Genomic DNA, 18897 nt, shown 5'->3' on the forward strand with positions numbered 1-18897 from the left:
CCCTGTGGTTCGAGGCAGCATGCAAGAAGACAAGAGAAAAACAAACTCTCAGAATCCAAGGGGACAGCAGAAGGAGGAAATACAGAATGCAAAAGAAAGACAAATACAGGATGGTAATGTGGGAGGGAGTGGGGGTGGGACAGGGGTCTGATATATGCTCGTTAATTACATGTAAATAACCTTCCTTCTTTGTCTCCAGCAAATTCTGGGCAAGCCCTCTGAGAACGGCACTACGTGTGTTTGGCACTGGGAGGAACCGGATGAATGAAACTTAAACTTGACTTGTGGGAAGATGGAAGCAACAGCTTACATACTGATGGACCCTGAGCAGGGATTCTCAGAGAGGCGCTGCGGGAACCAGCAGCATCCCAGTGCTTTGGGAATGTGTCAGAAATATGAATCAGTCGGTTAAGTGTCCGACTTCAGCTCAGGTCAGGATCTCACAGTTCGTGGGTTCAAGCCCTGCGTAGGGCTCTGTGCTAATAGCTCAGAGCCTGGAGCCTATTTTGGATTCTGTCTCCCTCTCTCTCTGCCCCTCCCCTGCTTGTTCTCTTTCTCTCCCAAAAATAACCATTAAAAACATTAAAAATAAATAAAAATTCCCAGCCCCACCCAGACGTACAGAATAGACCCCCTGGGGTGGAGCCCCAGCCATCTGAGTACTGATAAACCCTCCAGGAGATTCTGACTCTCTATCTGTGAATGCATTCACATCGTAACCACTGTTGACTTGCTTTGGAAAATCTCCTGACAGAAGTAAAGCATCTTGCAGGATCCACCCACTTCTAATCCGGGCGAAAGCTACGTGACCCAGGAGCAGCCCTGGCCTGGAAGGGACCATCTCTGTTGTGGGGAGAAGGCTGGGTGATCTCTGGTCACAAAGCAGACGGCACAAGATTTCAGAATTCCAAGCTTGTACTAGAGAGTCTTAAAAATTCCTGACTTCTGAATCTGCAGCCAGGCAGATGAATGCTTCCTTTAAAAAAAATTTTTTTTAATGTTTATTTAATTTTTTAAGCAAGAGACAGAACATGAACAGGGGAAGAGCAGAGAGAGAGGAAGACACAGAATCAAAAGCAGGTTCCAGGCTCTGAGCTGTCAGCACAGAGCCCAATGTGGGGCTTGAACTTACAAACCACGAGATCATGACCTGAACTGAAGTTGGACACTTAACTGACTGAGACACCCAGGTGGCTGTAGGTTATTGCCTAAAGGCTCCCTCAGTGGCCTCCTGACCATCCAGACTTTCCAGTTTCTAGCAGCCCTTACATCCCCCTGCTGAGAAAAAGCACGGAAGGCGAGCCATCGCTTTCCATTTGCACATTTCGGTGACTTTACAGAGCGCAGAAGAACAATGCATGAAACTCTAAGTGACAGATCTTTAAATCTCGTGGGTTTTAGAAATACTGCCTCGTGTGAAGCCTCACTCTGAGAAAAACCTCTAACTCTGAGGCCGTTTTCAAGTTACAAACTTTAATTAAGAAGGATAAATTGCCTCAAACCCAGAGAACCTTAGCTTACACCACTTTGCTAATTTAGGAGATTATTTCATATTTAAAGGATCACAACTGGACCGTAATCACCATCCGTCTATATTGGCTTGATTACAGATTGTTGACATTAAGTGGCATTAAGATGACCTTTGAAATATTACTTTCCCTTTCTATTAGAGGCTTTTGTGTGAGGTTCTGAAAATGAAAGGCTCATTAGACACCATTAAAATAGGATTTATTCCATATGTGTAACCAATAATCGAGTCGAATATTACTCCTTCCCCTAATCAGCTATTTAAAGTACTAAGAAGCCCAGTTTGTATTCAAGGCAGTAATAACAACAAGCCTCCCCTGATCGATTTCTATACCATCACTAATGTCAACAAAGTCCAAAAAGAGAGGAGTCTAAGATGCTGGAAAGGTTTTTTTAAAATATACATTTGATTTCAATTAAGGCTCAGTGTTTATGACCCTTGGAGGTATATGCTTTTACAATTTCATCAGTCAAGACCAATTAATCCCATTAGCGATGGCTGCGTTATGATGTGTGGGTAGCTCTGGGAATGGACCTAAGAATTATGGCTAGTTTACATTTTCTGCTTATGGCTCAAAGACGGTGGAGATTAAAGGCACTGGTGGAAAGATCAGCAAATATTTCTGATGCCATGGATACTGTTAAGGTGACTTCCACAGGAAGACCAAGAGTTCAAGTCCACTCAAATCATGGACATACCTGTAAAAGGTGTAAATGAGAGAGAGGGCCGAAGCAGGAGTGGATGGCCAAGGGCCACCTCACACACCTGACAGAGGTGGGAAATCTGCTTCTGGGATCCAGCCAAGCTTTTCCAGTTTCCTTCTGGGACAGTGCCCCCCACCTGTCCCGAGCGATACTTCTAAATGGTCATGAGGTTAACAATATCCATCTTAACAAGATTAAAAAAAATTTTTTTATGTTTTTAATTTATTTTTGAGAGACAGAGAGACAGCGTGAGCAGGGGAGGGTCAGAGAGAGAGAGGGAAATACAGAATCTGAAGCAGGTTCCAGGCTCTGAGTGTCAGCACAGAGCCCGAAGTGGGGCTTGAACCCACAAACCATGAGATCATGACCTGAGCTGAAGTCGAATGCTTAACTGAGTGGGCCACCCAGGCACTCCTACAAGATTCTTTTTTAAAGAAGAGAGAAAATAAACAAAAGAACTAGGGCAAGGATACAAGAGTAAAGAAAGGGACAGCTTTTCACGACCAAACAGTGGCGGCTTCATCCTTCTAAGCGTGGACGAGTAAAATCTAATTTTAAAATTTAGGGTGGGAAGATCACAGAAAGTGTTGTCTGGAAAAAAAATAAAAGTCAGAAAAAAAAAATGGAGAAAGATATAAAACGGAAAGCCCGTGGAGGCCCAAGGGCCGTGTGATTTTGCTTCCCCTGCAGCCGCCATCAGCACCTTGCCCCGTGGTTTCTATATGCGGTGCAGTCTTATCAATGCACTGGATGCTCTCGCAAATTCTGAGTATTTACACCACATCAGTGTGCAGCGAGTGTGATACAAAGGGAGAAGAGGAACCTAATTCAAATGTGTCAGGCTTTTTCAAGGTATCTGGTTCACACACTCACTACACTGAGTCATACGGAGCTCCCTCCTCTCACTGTTTCCTGCTGACCGCTCGGTCCGGGTGAGGACGCAGAGGTCTCCACGTGTGCTCGCTCTGGGACTGTCCCCATGCTTGCAGGCCAGTCGCCTTCTTATCTGTCATGGGACAACCCAACCGACAGAAAAGGGATTTCTGCATTTCCTCTTGGTTGCTGAAAGGTAATATCTGAGGTTATAGTTTTTCAAAGGCTCTACCCAGAGGCACAGTGGCCTCACTGGGAAACGGTTTCAAGTCTTGGTACAGTTACTACCCCTGCTTCATTTGAGAATCCACGGAACATCAGAGAAAGCAGTGTGCCCCGGACTGATTTTTCCAAAGATTCCAAATATCTAAATAGACCTGCACCTGCATCTCCCACAACAGCCTCCGTGGGTCTGGCTGCGGCAGAGAGGGGGAAGGGACTTCCCACCTGGGGCTCATGAGTCAGGTGTCAGCACACGCCACTCACCCGGCGTTCTGAGGTGGCCAACGGGACGCATTCATCCAGGTCTTCTGGACCCGTTACCAACTGTGTAGAGTGAATATAAAACCCTTCCTGTAAAGTTTTCCGAAGCCATAATAAAGGGGTCCCAGTTACTGTGTTTTTCCCTGTTATTCTGGTGAATGCAGTGAATCTATTAAATAGCTTATGAATGCGGCTTCCTGGCTTCTCGTGCTTCTTGGTTTTGATTAAGAAATGTGTCTAAATAAAGTTGTACCTAAGTGGGCAGCACGGATGTATTTCCTACTGGCTTAAGCCAAGTCGTTGCTTCTTAACCTTGTGGGTGATGGGTACTAGTTGATTCTCAAAAGGGTCTACTCTGCAAGGGGTGGCAGAGTGAATGAGGGCACAGCTTAGAAAACAAAATTGGAAAACGAGGTTTTCGAGAAGCCACATGACCATGTAGAAAGAAGTATGTTCTTTCTGTGCCAACATTTGAACCATATTAAATTTTTATGGAAATTATCAAGTGACTGGCTTATAACCACTGAAACTTGCTGGGGACAAATGGGACCTCGTCCCACTGTATCTGCAATCAGAAAGCGAATAAACCCCACAGTGCAACACGGGTATTGAAGTCAGATCATACGGCCCTCTCCAGTTAGTCAACAAATATAAGGTATCATATATTATTCATGGTGTGTCAGTACAATGCCAGAAATCTATAATCCCAAGCAAATACTGATTCTGTGAGTGGGCAAATAACAAAAAAGGTTGTCTGGGGTTGTTTAAACATAACAGTAAGTAAGTTGCCCGAGTCTGCTGTTATTATTAGCATTGATTTCATGCAATCTGCAAATACACATCCACTAAAGCCTGTTATGTTCCCGAGGTTCACGGTCAGATCTCAGTAAATGCAGTATGATTACGCGTCAGCAGAACAAATATATTTAAGACCTGTAATTGGTCTTGCGTAAATACACCTAAAAGAAATCAAATTACTTAATTTCCTTTGTATCTGTGTTTCTCATCTCCACGGGTCACACACAATTCCATACACAGGGGGCCACACAAGCACTGTACCTCTAGCGGGTGTACACGAAAAGCAACATTCAGACGTTTTGCGACTGTATTACAGAAGGCAGTTGTTCCAAATCGTTCAGTGCCAGTCTGTGTACCAAGTGACCAAGCCCCTGCTTCTCAAAGGGACTGGGAAATACGGAGTTTCTTGCACATGCCGTAGAATATTTAGCTCTGCGGTGATATACAAGAAACATGGAGCCCCATGCTCCCTTCCATGCGCTCACAGGCCATTCCAGGAGACAGACTGAGTAAATCTGGAATCTGACCCAGCCCGCTCCAACACCCCCAAATTGTTTTCTATATACTAAAGTAAGGAGACTGAGGGGGGCGGGGGTGGAATCTGCCTTTGAATTTTAGGCATTATTTTTCACCTATTTTTTTAAGGTCAGAAACAGTCTCTAAAAGTCTAGTTTTTCTCCAAGGTGGCTCAAGGTTCAGGTCTTTCAGGACAGATAGGGGAGGGACAGATGAAGTAAACGGCAGCCAAGTTAAACAAAAGTAAGGGGAAGGGGAAAAACAGGGACCGGAAGGCAGGCCGAGCGCATGCGCAGTCAGGCCCGCTGCCCCGCTGGGTCCCCCACCCTGGGCCGCAGGCCGGGCCAGCTGTGGTCCCTTCATTAAGCAGCATGCTCCTTTCTGCGTCTGCCTCTGCGTGTGCTAGTCCCTGGTCCCGGGGCTTGGAGTCACCTCCTCTGTGACACCTTCCTTTACGCTTCACCAAGGCACCAAGGCCACTTCCCACACACCCACCACGCAGCGCCCACTGCCCTGCCCGCACCGCTAATGGGAGTGTTTGTCTCCCCCACTAGGCCGCAAGCTTTTTGAGGACAAGGCACTGAGTCTTATTCATTTTTTACTACCAGCACTGGGGACAGTGCTTGGCAAATACTCAAGTGACTGCGGATTATTTGCTAAATAAATGCTAAACGAAATGGAGAGAGTGAACGCCTTGTCAAAAAAAAAGCATATTGAGTTCCTAGACTTCCTTGTGTAGTAAAGCTCATTAAGGCCTTGTAATTAGGTAAGGGCCGGTTAGTGTTCATGATGACATCAAATAATCAACACTGCAAGAGCTATAAAAATGTATTTATGGGTTCTGCCAGATTTGAATGTTCTATAGAACTTCTGGAAAATATATATGTAACTATTTTAATATCTAAACATGTGGGAAACAATTCCAACACCAACATATGGTTGTTGGTTTTTTTTTTGTTTTTTTTTGTTTTTGGTGGATGCGACGCACTGACCTCGTTATTGATGTTCTGAGAAATAGGCAGCAACGCTGGCGGAGTGAGTGAGCGGTTTTCCTACCACCCCCTTTTCCACTTGAGCTAAGCATACACAGACCCATTGGGAACACGTTCGTAGCAATCATTCAGGGAACATAAACGTGTGCCTTCTTCATCCATGAAGGAAAAGAAGCTGTTTTAAATTGCCCTTTAAAAGCTAAGCGAACATGTTCTCAGGCCAGGAAAGAGCCTTTCATCGGGGCTTCTCGTGCAAAGAAGAAAGGCCTCTGGGACCTTGCCCTGAGTTGTCTGGAGTGAAGCATCCCCAAGGAGCAGGTCAAGTAATTCCGCAGGCCGCCCTGTCCCGCCCGCCACCCTGTAACTCTGGACGGGCCGCAAATGCTACCGCCCCACAGGATCCCAGGTGACAAGGACGCAGAGCCCCCCAGCTCTCTGTGTTCAGAGGACAGGGCCATAGCTAGGCGTTGGCTCTGCCTTTCCGTTGGCAGTGGGCTGGCTGCCCTGTAATCGTCTGTGACTGCAGAGATGAGAAATGTCACCGCTTGCCTTCAGTTTTATTAAGAATTGGCATGCTTGGTTTAACAGAGCTAAGCAATATATTTATTTACTATGGTGTTTCCCAAAATGATTGCTGAATTCTGTCATCTTTTGACTGAGAAACTGTTTGCGGGTTGCAACAGAATGTATGCTAACATACAAACAGCAACACAAACCTCCGAGACAAACTGTTTAAGTCAATTTGCTATCATATAAGCACATAGGTGCAAATATGTACATATGCACTTGTGGGTACCGCCATGGGCACACACTTTAACACTTACACACAGAGCCCACACAGATTCTGTAATAAATGTGTGTGTTTAAGATCTGTGTGCAGGGGTGTAGAGGCAAGCATGAATTTGCCAAGAGAGAAGAGGAAATTCACACACGAAGAGAATAATTTACCATAAATTGGCCCACACTGAGTCTATTCCAAAAAACAGAGTGCAAGATGCCAAATTTTTAATGGCTCTTACTATTCTAGATCTGGCCCTGACAAGCTTTGGAAGAGATGCAAGTGGGCAGGAAAGATGGGATTAAAAAATTATATCTTAAGCCTTTTCACTTTCAAATGTAAAATTTCCACCACCGTGACAGGGGGAAAGAGAGCGAGAGGGATATTTTCCTGACACTGTGCTTTTCTCAACAGAAAGCCGTCGAGTTTCATTATGCACTGCTTAAATATAAATTCTGTACTTGCTAAAAGTCATCTGTGTCTGGCTACTTAAAAAAAGCAGCAGATATGGAAATAATGGAACTCAAACCCTGTATTAGCCCAGCAGCCATGACAAAGTTGTGAGCCCGGCGTGACGTACACGGCAGCTCCAGGGTCCCAGGACTGACTGTCCTTTGTGACAACCCGCTGCTTCAAAGCCACGCCCTCGCCTGCTTCCAACGCGAACCGCCTCCATCTTCTTCCGTTCACAGCTGAGCTTCTCCGCGTGGCCTTCCCAGCACACACCTGATTGGCATACGGCAGGTGCCAACGTCTCCTGTGCCCTCCGTTCACTCCTCTCCTTCCTTGTTCTGACTGTCAATTACCTACCTCCCCACCCTGAGCCCTTTCTCCTCCTGGTTGTTGAACAAATCCCTCTCGCGCCTTGCCCCTTCTTCATTATCCCTCGGTCCACCCGTGGGCAAGCAGTCGTCACCAAATCCATCTGTCCTTTCCAATCAGGAGCGTGTAGGTTTTGTGACCCACAGGATACTCCGTCACTGGGTGCACACACTGAGTTTTAAGATCCCTGTAATTCTTAAGCACATACTCTGGCTAAGACTCATAATCCTACTTCCCCCGACTAGTCCACTGACTGCTACTTCTGCCCTCTCTCTTTGGGACTTGAGGCCACTGATCACAAGAATGACAGGACTACATAAAATTCTACCTAAAACTGTCAAGCTTGGGGGTGGATGTAGATTCTCTCGGGGGTATTAATTTGATGAGGGTACCGGTCTATTATTCAGAATAGTTAGCCTTTTCATTAAATTTAAACTTCTATTATTTCTCAGACTGCAAAGAGTTAAAAAAAATGAGTGAAACATGTTTCTAAGACACATTTCTTCCTTTATTTTCTCTCTCTGGCCGTCTTATAGAGCCAGTAATCCTGACGGGAAAGAATTTAGCACACGGTAAGTTCTCCAAAAATAGTTAGCCATTATTATTATCATCTTTGATGTGATCACATCTTGTAGCATTTTCTCCCTATTTTACAAGTGAAGGGAACTGGGGCCCAGCAAGGTCGAGTGCCTCGATAAAGCAGCACAGCCGGTAAGTGGCACGGCTGAGGCTAGAACATGGCCTTCTGGCTCAATTATCTAACCGCGTTTTCCCTCCACAGAACTCCAAGGGAATTACTTCTCAAAAGGTCAAAGAGATAAACAAAGAAACGTGTCTTGGAAGGAATCCAAACACATTTTTTCTTTTGTTTCCTACAAAGTGAAAAATATTAGTAGTTTAAATTTACTGTAGTGAACAGGGTCAACCATCCTGAATTATCCCAATCACTGTCACTGAAGTCGGAGCACAGAGCGAAGTCATTGGTGATGACTGAAAAGTACTGTAAGCCTTATGTTCTTGGTTCTGAACTTCTTTTGTGACATCTGACATGAAACAGTCAACCTGAGTATTCTAGAAGAACCTCACGGTGGCAAACAATGAAATACCTTACAGCATAAATGCTTGCTCATTTCATCAAATGCAGCGGTCCCTGTATTCACTACCAATTTATCAATGGTGACAAATATGCGTTACAGCGCTTCTGACTCCTCTGGAGCAAAACTCCTCAAGAAAGAGGAAACAGTTCATTTTACTATTTTCCTTCATGGTACAGAAGAATCCTGCATCACATCAGAACCTGCGTCCCATCAGAACACACGTGGCTATCAACCGTTCAAGCTGGCCTAGACCTGTCCTCGGAGCACCAGGCCCACTGCGCCAGGCCACACTGATGGCTCACAGACCCCCCAAAGTAGTTCCAACCCCGGACAGTGACCCTTCCCCCCAGTCTTCACTCTCTGCTCCCCGTTCACCCAGCTGTCTGGACATGACCCTTGACATCTCCCTCTTCCCCGTACCCATGTCTACTCTCCAAGTCCTCACAAGTCTCTCTCAAACACACCTACTTCTCTCCATCAACATCTGACCTCCTTGCTCTAAGCCACCCTTTTCCCCTTGGTCTACTTTAATATGCTCCTAACAGGTCCACCAGGGCGCCTCCCCCCACCCCATCTAGTCTCCACAGTGCTACTGAGTTAGCTTCTGAAAACCAGAAATCTGATCACGTCTCTCTCCTGTGGTACATGCTTCAAAGTTTTCCTGGAGGTTTTGGAAAAAGACTGAAGCCTAGTTGTGGCTTACAGGGTCCTGCTTGGTCTGGTTCTGGCCCGCCCGCCTACCTGGTCTTCTCTGCCCGGCTCTCCTCCCCTGTTCTCTCTCCGCTTCCAGAGTGGCCTTTCAGTTCCTCAAAGGTGCCATGGCCTTTCTCACCACAGGGCATTTGCGCATGTTATTTCCTTTGCCTAGGAAATGTTTTCTTCCTATTTGTCTGGTTAAATCCTCCGCATCTTTTACAGCTTAGCTGAAATGCCCCTTTTTCAGGAATGCATTCTCTGTCCTCAAGCTTAGGTTTAGCCTCCCTCTTCTAGAACATCCTCGTGGAATGTGAGCTCCTTCGGGACAAGGGGCCAGCCTGGGCCTCTTCATGATGCCATAGTGTGCACAGTAAGCTCTCGACACAGATTTGTTTAATAATGGACAAATGAGTTATTCTATATGAAAATGTAAGTTATTTACATTATAATGCCTTCTTTCCCTCCCTCCCTTCCTTTCACTTTTTAAAAATTATGTTTCTAGGGCTTAAAATCTACTCAGAAAAACCGAACACTCATAAGCATGGTGCTTGTTCTAACAAACAATGGGGAATAATAAAAGATGAGTAGACCACAACAGACCCTCAGGTCTGGAGGGATAAAAAAATATTTGTGCAGCCCTCTATAATTTCTAAGCGCTATATGAAATGCAAATGTTTTCTAGATTCCAACTGCACACACAGAAATATCTCAACTCATTTTGACAAAGTTATTCACCAGGGAGATGAATAAATAGCTTCACTAAATACATATGGTACAATTATACCCAGCAATAAGTGACAATAGGTCTTGCTTTATAGTAATCTGAAAATTCAAAGCCCAATTATTTCAGCTGCTCAGTAAATAATACTGAAAAGACGTGGTGGTAAAGCAACTTAAGAACAGACTGTATTAGTAAACGCTAATGATCTCTTTATGATCCACAAAGCCACTTCTTTTTCTTCTGAGGGAAGGAAAGCTTTTCGTAAATTAAGAAGAAAAAAAAATAGACATCCATGAGCTACAGCCAAGAACAAAATGAAAGCAGGGAGTCCTTCTTTTGATCTTTCAAAAGTAGTATTTAGCTAAAGAATGTATGCTGTACTACAGAAAAACATGACCAGAAACATGAGCTTTTGGGACCTGAAAAATACAGTTGTTGGCAGCTGGCCCTTAAAAAATACACTTATAAGACTTAAGAGGAGGAGGAGGAGGAGGAGAAGCAGGAGAAGCAGGAGAAGCAGGAGAAGAAAAATGTATTTGTCTCCATAGCTCCAAATTCCAGGGCAAACGGACACTGACTTTAATGAAAGGGGTCAGTTTCAGACTTCTTTTTAGAACGCAGAAGACTTGTGAGTAATTGGTATAATTAGCAGGTTAGATATGCAAATCCAATTCAAAATTGAAATGTCTGAGCTGGACAAGCAAGGTCAACAGGAAAGAGAGAAGGAAGGGAGGGAGGCGAGGAGGAAGTTGAGGCCCGTCTCCGGGGGTCAGCTGAAGCCACAGGTGGGACAGATGAGGACCCTTGAGCACTTGAGGGCAAGAGGGGGCACGGGTCCACCCGGACAGAAAGTTTGGAGAGTGACAGTCAACAAGGCAGACCCCTAACTACCGCCCTATTTAGAGCTCTTGTTTGCATGCTCTCTGAACTTGTGGTATTTATTATTTTTCTAATTTGAGCAAACCATGTAAGCTTTTTGGCACCTCAAAAAACTAAAATCATATGGCCAATAAAAATGTTTATTCAAGGGGGAAAGAGTTAGCTTAACGGCACTGGTGTCCTACTTTACTGGCCATCTGACCGTTGGGAGGTGGTGGTCGGCCTCGCAGCCCTTCTGCCAGTCTGGGGTCCAATGGGGCACCCCCTCCTGGGACTGAGAGCCTCCGAAGGGCAGCACCCCCTGCAGGGGGTCCCATGGCACTCTGATCTTCCACGTCCAACCACGTGTTCACCCAACTTGAACTTTCTTTGCACACTGTATATTTCCTTCCTAATTATTTACTCATGCCATTCAATAAAAACTTCAGTGATCATCCATGCAATGTCTGCCTCCGGTGTTCTGCATCTATCTTGTCAAACCCTCTGCTTCCAGAGGCTAGAGCAGTCCCTGGAGCCCACTGGGTGCTCAGCGAAGGAGAATGACAAAAATCTGGGACTGATGTATAATATGAGGTCAGACTGTCCAAAGGGCAAAGCTCCTGTCCACCATCCTTTAGGGAATGATCAAAAATCAACGATCTGAAGTTGTCAAGTAATTCTCCTGCAGTGACAAAGAGAAAGACTTAAAACAATCATATAAAGTGTTGGCGAGGACAATGCTTCTCAGACTTTAATGTGCGCACAAATCTCCTGAGGAAATCACTCACAAATCTCTGACTGGGTAGGTCTGGGTTGGGGCCGGAGAGTCTACTCACCTAAAAAACAAAGAAACCCAAGAGCTCCCTGATGCTGCTTGTCCTCAGTCCATGCTTTGTAAGGTCAGGTCCCAGGAGGCCAAAGGGACAACCCAAACACAGCCTTTCCTCTACGCGAAATCTTATTTGCTTTGCGTTAAAAAGCCCTACGCTGTGATCACTGTTGAGGTAGTTCCTGGTTTAGGTATTCACGTAGATGTCTGATTGGGAGGGAAGAAGGACCACCATTTCTTGGTTTTCTCTGGGACCTGGGGTCTATACTCTGTATGTTCTCTGGTGAATTCTGCATCTTGCTAGAAAATGTAGCCATGTCTTTACTATCCCAGTAGGAGTTTCACTCGTGTCAAGGGACTACGGCCAGAAAAAAAAATGAACTTGGATTTTCTAGAGGGCCCTCTTTTTATGATAAACGATTCTGAGAATATTTGTCGTTTTTTAGTTCTTTGGAGAAATTAGTGCATATGGAGCATTTAGGTGTTTCTAAAACACAGAGGGTCGCTTTTGTTAGGGTTTCTTTCCATTTCTATGATCAGTGCTCCACAGGTCATTTTTCAAGTTGCTAAGTCACTGTGAAAGCCTGGAATGGGCTGGGGGTTATTGACACTTTGATCTCTTACACCAACTGCCCTGTCTTAATAATTCGACGACTTCTTGATAACGTGATAGAGTTTGGGTTCTCTTCTTAAGCAGTGACATAGTGATGTAGACATTTTCTGCAGGCAATGTCTGAGTGTCTCTTTGTAAACATGGCCTTGCTTCACACCACAATACATATTTATTCTTCTATGGATTAGGGATAAATAGTTTTAAATATGTTTCTGATAACAATTCCGCTGCTAGCACTTGATGTGGCTCTCCTGGAGGAGTGCCGCCAATGGTAATTAAATTTGTTCATTATGTATATGTCTCCTCTGCATCTAGCACACGTGCGTGCACACACACACAGCGCGTGTGCACGCGCGCACACACACACACACACACACACACAGGCACTTGCTGAAAAGTCAACATGTGGCTTTATGTCTGTCGTACACCAATCAACATATCAAAACCCAAATTTAGAATCCTAATTCACAATACCATTTTCCCCCTTTTTTTCCCTCCTCACTTGGAGTAAATTAAATTCAGTCTTTGTTGGAAGGAAATGTAAAATGTGTTTCACACATACATCTAACACTAATCTGTTCTCCCTACCTTAATTATGCTCTGAATTTCTGTGGGATCTGATATTCCAGGGACTCAACTTACTTTTATAAATATTCATTGATTCTCCTCCCCCCGCCCCATCTCCATTAGTGCTGCTCAACATTTTCCTCCATGTGGAAGAGCATTTGGAGAAACTGAGGCACTAAGGAGGAACGTAAGGGTTGTCACTTAACGGTAGGGCTGGAAATGTGACTCCAAAGCCCCTCTGGTTAGAGGGCGACCCTCCCTCAGAGCTGAGAGAGAACAGGACAATGCTCCAGGACTAAACCTGAGGCAGCCTGCTCATTGTCTAGGCACAGCCGTGTTCCTTATTTTGTCCTCTTCCCTTGTACAAAGTGAAGGAACACAATAGCTGCCCCGCGGTTAAAGAGAAATGATTACAGAAAAGAACAGTTGGAGAAAACAAGGCAAAAGTACTTGGATTTTAGTCAGTGGGAGTCCATCACAGTAACTAATGGGCTGAGAATGTTTCTATTTTTTCACCAAGTAATCCATATGCAAATTTCCCGCAGTATTCAATATGCACTCCCAAGCTCAGTAAATGTTTTCTATTCTTTTCTGCTTAGCTCTCTCAGCTTTTTCCAATTAGGCCCTGTTTATTTAGAAAAAAGAAAATGTCTAAAGAAAGGATTAAGCTCTGTATCTTATGGAAAAAGAATGAATATCAGAAATTCTTTCAGGATCTAGAGGATGCATTCTTTACTCCTCCTCCCCACTGGGGCGGGTAATGAGAATAAAGTAAAAGGAGGCTGAAGCTTTTTACTTCATTTGGTTTGTTCAGCTGAAAACATGCCTTTGACTCTCTGGAATTAAATCCAAAATTCATGACAATTCAAACAATGGTGCACATGGAATAAGCCTGTGGGTAAAAATAAATAAATAAAAGAGAGACGTGGAAGCTCAAAAGGACCCACCTGGAGAGCAGAAGTTCTACAAAAGCAAAAGAATTCGCTTTGGGAGGAGGGGGCCGAGGGGACAGGCTGTGGGGGGAGAAAACACCGGGGCTGAGCGAGCAGCTGCTCGGAGGAAGATAACCCAGGAAGCAGAACTTTCCATCGCGGGGAAGACTCAGAAAACACAGCCTCCCAGGGGTGCCAGCTGGAGCATCGTGAGCACAAGTCTGGTCTTTCCATCCTGGATCACGACGCCCGTGAAGACATGTGGCAGATCTGTCTGGCTCTCTCGGGTTTAAAATGAAAGCGAAAGGTCATTTTGTGCTTAAAAAAAAAAAAAAAAGGCAGTGCCATCAAAGTTTATCAATAAAACCTCTGCACTTGAATTCCACGGAAGACACATGCACCATGAGGGGCATGGCGCCCGAGAAGGAATTTCTGCCGCTGAGAAAGGCCTGCTTCAAAGGGCTGTTGGGAAGCTCCAAGAGATAACATGTACATCACATTTTACAAGCCTAAAAGCATCGTACCAACGAAAGAGGGCTCATGAGCAGTGGCTGTGGTTGGCTTATTAAAGAACAGGAAATACCCAAGATGCTTCTGGGATCTCAGAACAGATTCTTACGTTTACACGGTCGTGAAAAGTGTATTTTAAAAAAATGCCAAAATGTCAGATCATTTCATCTCCCAGCATGTAGAGACTCAAAAGCCATTGGGAAATATAATTCATAAATTATATTTAAGGACTAACTGGCCACCTGATAACTGAATAATAATATCTAGTTCCTTCAAAAATGCCCATGTTGAGTTTGGTTAAGTTAAGGTAGAACATAAAAAAGTAAAATTTAGGGCCACCTGGCTGGCTCGGTGGGTGGGACGTGTGAGTCTTGATCTCCGGGTTGTGAGTTCAAGCACCACATTGGGTGTCAAGGTTCCTTAAAGAAAGGGGGGAATCTTGGAAAAGGAAGCTGTCAATATAACCAACCAAGAGAAATTTAAGTTTCCCTTGAATTGGAGCTATGGGAACAATGAAGAACTTGCATGAAGTACACAAACAAGCCAATGGTTAAGGCCATTCCGTGGTCTGCTCCACCCATAAACATTTCCTGCTACAGTCTATATTCTCTGGATTTAGGGGAAAAAAAGGAGGGAGATGAAGAACAAGAAGAAGAAAGAAAAGAGTTCTCTAACTCTGGTCAAACCACCTGCTTACACTGTCCATGAAAAAAAAAACCCAACATCTTTTGGTTACTTTACTCAACGGTCATTTATAAAAGTTAACTTCTATTCTTCAATGCAGCAGTTGAAAGAAAAAGAAATCAGCTCCAACAGCTTCCTACATTTTATTTTTAAGTTTCAAGACACAGCAATGCTCTCAAATTTCAATTCCTGAAGTCGCGAGCTTAGAGAAAAACAAACCAAACAAAAGCCTGCCAAAACTCCAGGCTGACTATTAAAATGTTACAAGCAAGTGACCTGGGTCTGAGAGGACAGTTGGTATCCAAGTCACCAGAAACGTCCTGGACAGAAGCCTTCAGATCACCATGGAACAGGCTTCGATGCCTTTTGTCTAATTCTGTGGAGACCCAACCCTCCAGCGGAATATTTTTGGCCCATCAACTAAAGGCCTTTCCCAGAAAGCCCGAGGGCTTGGAGACATCCTTCGGATTCTAGCTCATTCTTAAGTAACTCAACACACTGGGTCTCGCGGCTAGCTTTAGGGTGCACCAAAAGACATTACATGGAGGTTTTCTTGTGTTTTCTCTTCTTTCTTATTATTTTCTTTTGATCCCATGGACCCATCGTATTCTCTTCTCCTTTGATTACCAAACTGGCTTCCTCCTTCAGCGGACTCTGAATAAACCCCCGAAGAGTAATTTTGTTACAGGAACAGCCTTGCACACGAGCAGGCGGGCCGTGCTTGAGCAACTCTAGACACTGACCCTCTGGCTGGCCGTTTCTTCTGCAGTATGGCTGACACCGGGAGGGATCGCCCCAGAAGGGGGCATTTCTGCCTCACCTCTCAGGCACATCAACAACCAGAACAATCTCCACATGCAGGCACGAGCTGATTAAGCCCCCGCAACCCCCCCTGGCAGATGCTCTAAAACCTCCATCCTGAGAACCGGAACTCAGCACGGCTTATGCAGTTGGAGCTAAAACCCGAACACTGTTTACTGGGCCTCCCAGCCCCCTGCCTCCCACCGGGCTGCGGAATGGGAAGAAAATCTCAAAGGGGCTCCATATCTGTGCGTCTGAGCTTCTTTTGAAGGCGTGGTCTGGGGGTCTCCAATGGAAAAGCAGGATAAACTCGTCACCGAGCCGTGGGTTTGGAGTCCTCGCCTGGGAGCCTTTTACGCTGCCTACACATCAACCTGTTCTTGTTTATGCACTAATCAATGTATTTGGACTGAATAACACTTCTCCAGTTTGGCGGCCTAGCCAATTAATGTCTCTGCTTTCACCTTTATAATTAGCACATTTAAAAGAATCCTGTAAGAGTTGCTAGCGAGGTGGCACTGAGACTGTGTGGGCGCGGGAGGAACAAAGGCCCAAACCGCAGGGAGTTCAGGACAACCTGGGTGGAGTGAGCACACTGCAGAAAGGCCAACCCGCAGACTTCTGCGGCCACCCTGAGGGCATCCCACAGGGGCAGCGCTGAGACAGAGAACGTCCCCACCCGGGAGGAAACACGAGAGAACAGGGAGTTTAAATAGAAACCACAGGGGTGCCTGAGTGGCTCCTCCCCGTTGGGCATCTGATTTTGGCTCAGCTCATGATCTTGCAGTTGGTGGGTTTGAGCCCCGCGTCAGGCTCTGAGCTGTCAGCACAGAGCCTGCTTTGGATTCTGTGTCTCCTTCTCTCTCTGTCTCTCTCTCTCTCTCTCAAAAAATAAATAAACGTAAGAAAAAATAGAAACCATATCTAAAACCTTACTGTTAGGCACACACAGATATCCTACCATTTTGGAAAACAAACCAAGGAATTGCAGCACGGGCAGACCTCGTGGTGAAGTTTCTTTAATGCCCGTCCCCACTCTGGCTCAGGTGCCTAGAGGAAAGGGATTCTCTGCATGTTTCCGTTTGTCTTCAAAGGCGAGCGTCCCCTGCACGGGCCCACGCAAAGGTTCACACTGTAGATGCGGTGACACCGTGCACAACGTCCTGTGGGAAAGGCCCATGCTGCACAGGGAGCCCCCACCCCGGGAATCGGAAAGGAAGTGCCTAAAGGATCACACGGGGGGCGCCTGGGTGGCTCAGTTGGTTGAGCCTCCAACTTTGGCTCAGGTCAGATCTCACATTTGTGGGTTCAAGCCCCACATCAGGCTCTGTGCTGACAGCTAGCTCGGAGCCTGGAGCCTGCTTCCAGTTCTGTGTCTCCTTCTCTCTCTGCTCCTCCCCCTCTCATGCTCTGTTTCTCTCTGTACCAAAAATAAATAAAACATTAAAAAAAAAAAAAGGATCACACGGTTCACGAGTCAGACCTTCGGTGCTGGAATACTCTGTGGTAGGAAATGTTATTATCCTCCTGAGTTCTTCATAAAGAGCTGACTGGCAGTGGGAAGCTCTGGCTGCTCCACTGCCCCCAAGTCCCTGACTTTCCACCAGAATATTGTCACAACACTGCCTTCTGTTCTCTTAGTTCCCTGAAAACATACTTTGCAGGTAAATAATCTCTGCTATACACAACCACCAAGCCCTCGAGTGAACACACACCCAGTCCAGAGTTTTCCTAAGCCTCCATGCGCTTCCCCCACAGGCTTCCTGAAGAGGAGGGCAAAAGAAAGAAAGTGCCATTTTACTGAGCAACTACTATGCACCGGGCCACTGGCAGTCACAACCATTTCCTAAATTAACTCAGCGTTTCAGAAGTCATGGCTCTTTAGGCTCATGTGATGAGTGAAGGAATGAGGCTCCAAGAAGTTGGAGTGGCCGTGGCAGCTGGGGCTGGACTCAGACTGATGTGCATGTGTCCACACAGGCCCTCATTCTTTCCATCCCACTCCGCTAGCCCAGAAGCTCTTGGTTAGGCTTCTCTTCAAGCGCAGGGCCCAGGCTTATATGTCATGGAGTCCTTCATTTGATGAGCAGGGTGGGCTCTGCGCTAAGGCTCCCAGCACGTGCACGGGTGGGACTGGGGTCCTTGCTCTCAGAGAGCTCACCCGGTGTTCGGTTTGGTGGGCATGGGAACAAAAAGAGACAACACAATGGCATATAATAAAAGACATGGGCTGCATGATTCTGGGAGGATCCCGTCCAGGGAGTAACTTTTGAGATGGGGGTCAAAGTCTGAATAGGAGTTCAATGTGCATGGTAGGTGCTTTGGGATATCCGGGCAGAAGAAATATCACTGGCAAAAACCTGGAGGTGGGAAATCGACAACACACTGTGGCAGCTGGCACTGAGAGCGGCAAGGAGTCTTCGGTGGCTCCATCAGCACGAGAGGTAGAGGTCCAAGGACTGCCGGAAAGCCTCGAGCCTCACCCTGCACTGGGTACACGGCTTTGTTTTCAGTAGGCACTCTATACATACAGGTTTTACCATGAAAAGCAGAACATGAACCTTCTCTGACCAAAACGCTCCCCTGGTTTCCTACCGTACTCAGAGCAAGATCCAAATTCGTCTCCCCAGCTGGTCAGCAAGGCTACGGGATCCGGTGGCTGACCCAGCTCTGGCCTAACATCCTCACAAACACTCCAGCTGCCTCTTCTGAGGGCGCACAAAGCCCTTCCCGCCTCATAGTCTTTTCCCTGCCTTCTCTCCTCCCCGAACACTGGCCTCCGCCCCTTCCCAGGGCCGGTTTCATCCTCTCCGGGCTCAGCACCATCATCGCCCCCTCCAGGGTGCATTCTCTGACCACGTTCTCTTGGGCGGCTTAAACTTACCTGCTGAACTGAACTGCATGCCCTCCAAGATGCCGTGTTGGGATCCTGATCCCCAGCTCCTCAGATGGGGCTTTATTTGAAGACAGGGTCTTTACAGAGACCATCAATCAATAGGAGATCGCTGGGGGGAGGGGGAAGGGAAGGTTGATCCAAGATGACTGGTGTCCTCATAAAAAGGGGGTGTGTGTGAACACAGAGACTCACATGGAGG

General features: G+C 46.0%; 1 protein-coding gene and 1 pseudogene across 1 annotated transcript in view; both read right to left on the bottom strand.

Annotated features, from left to right (window-relative positions):
• Window positions 1–18897, bottom strand: part of GLIS3 (GLIS family zinc finger 3) — a 430817-nt gene that overhangs the window by 100157 nt on the left and 311763 nt on the right. The window lies entirely within an intron of this gene.
• Window positions 4103–18897, bottom strand: part of LOC115276866 — a 75676-nt pseudogene continuing 60881 nt past the window's right edge.

The sequence above is a fragment of the Suricata suricatta genome, chromosome 13 (genome assembly GCF_006229205.1).
Source record: "Suricata suricatta isolate VVHF042 chromosome 13, meerkat_22Aug2017_6uvM2_HiC, whole genome shotgun sequence".
NCBI classification, from domain to species: Eukaryota; Metazoa; Chordata; class Mammalia; order Carnivora; family Herpestidae; genus Suricata; species Suricata suricatta.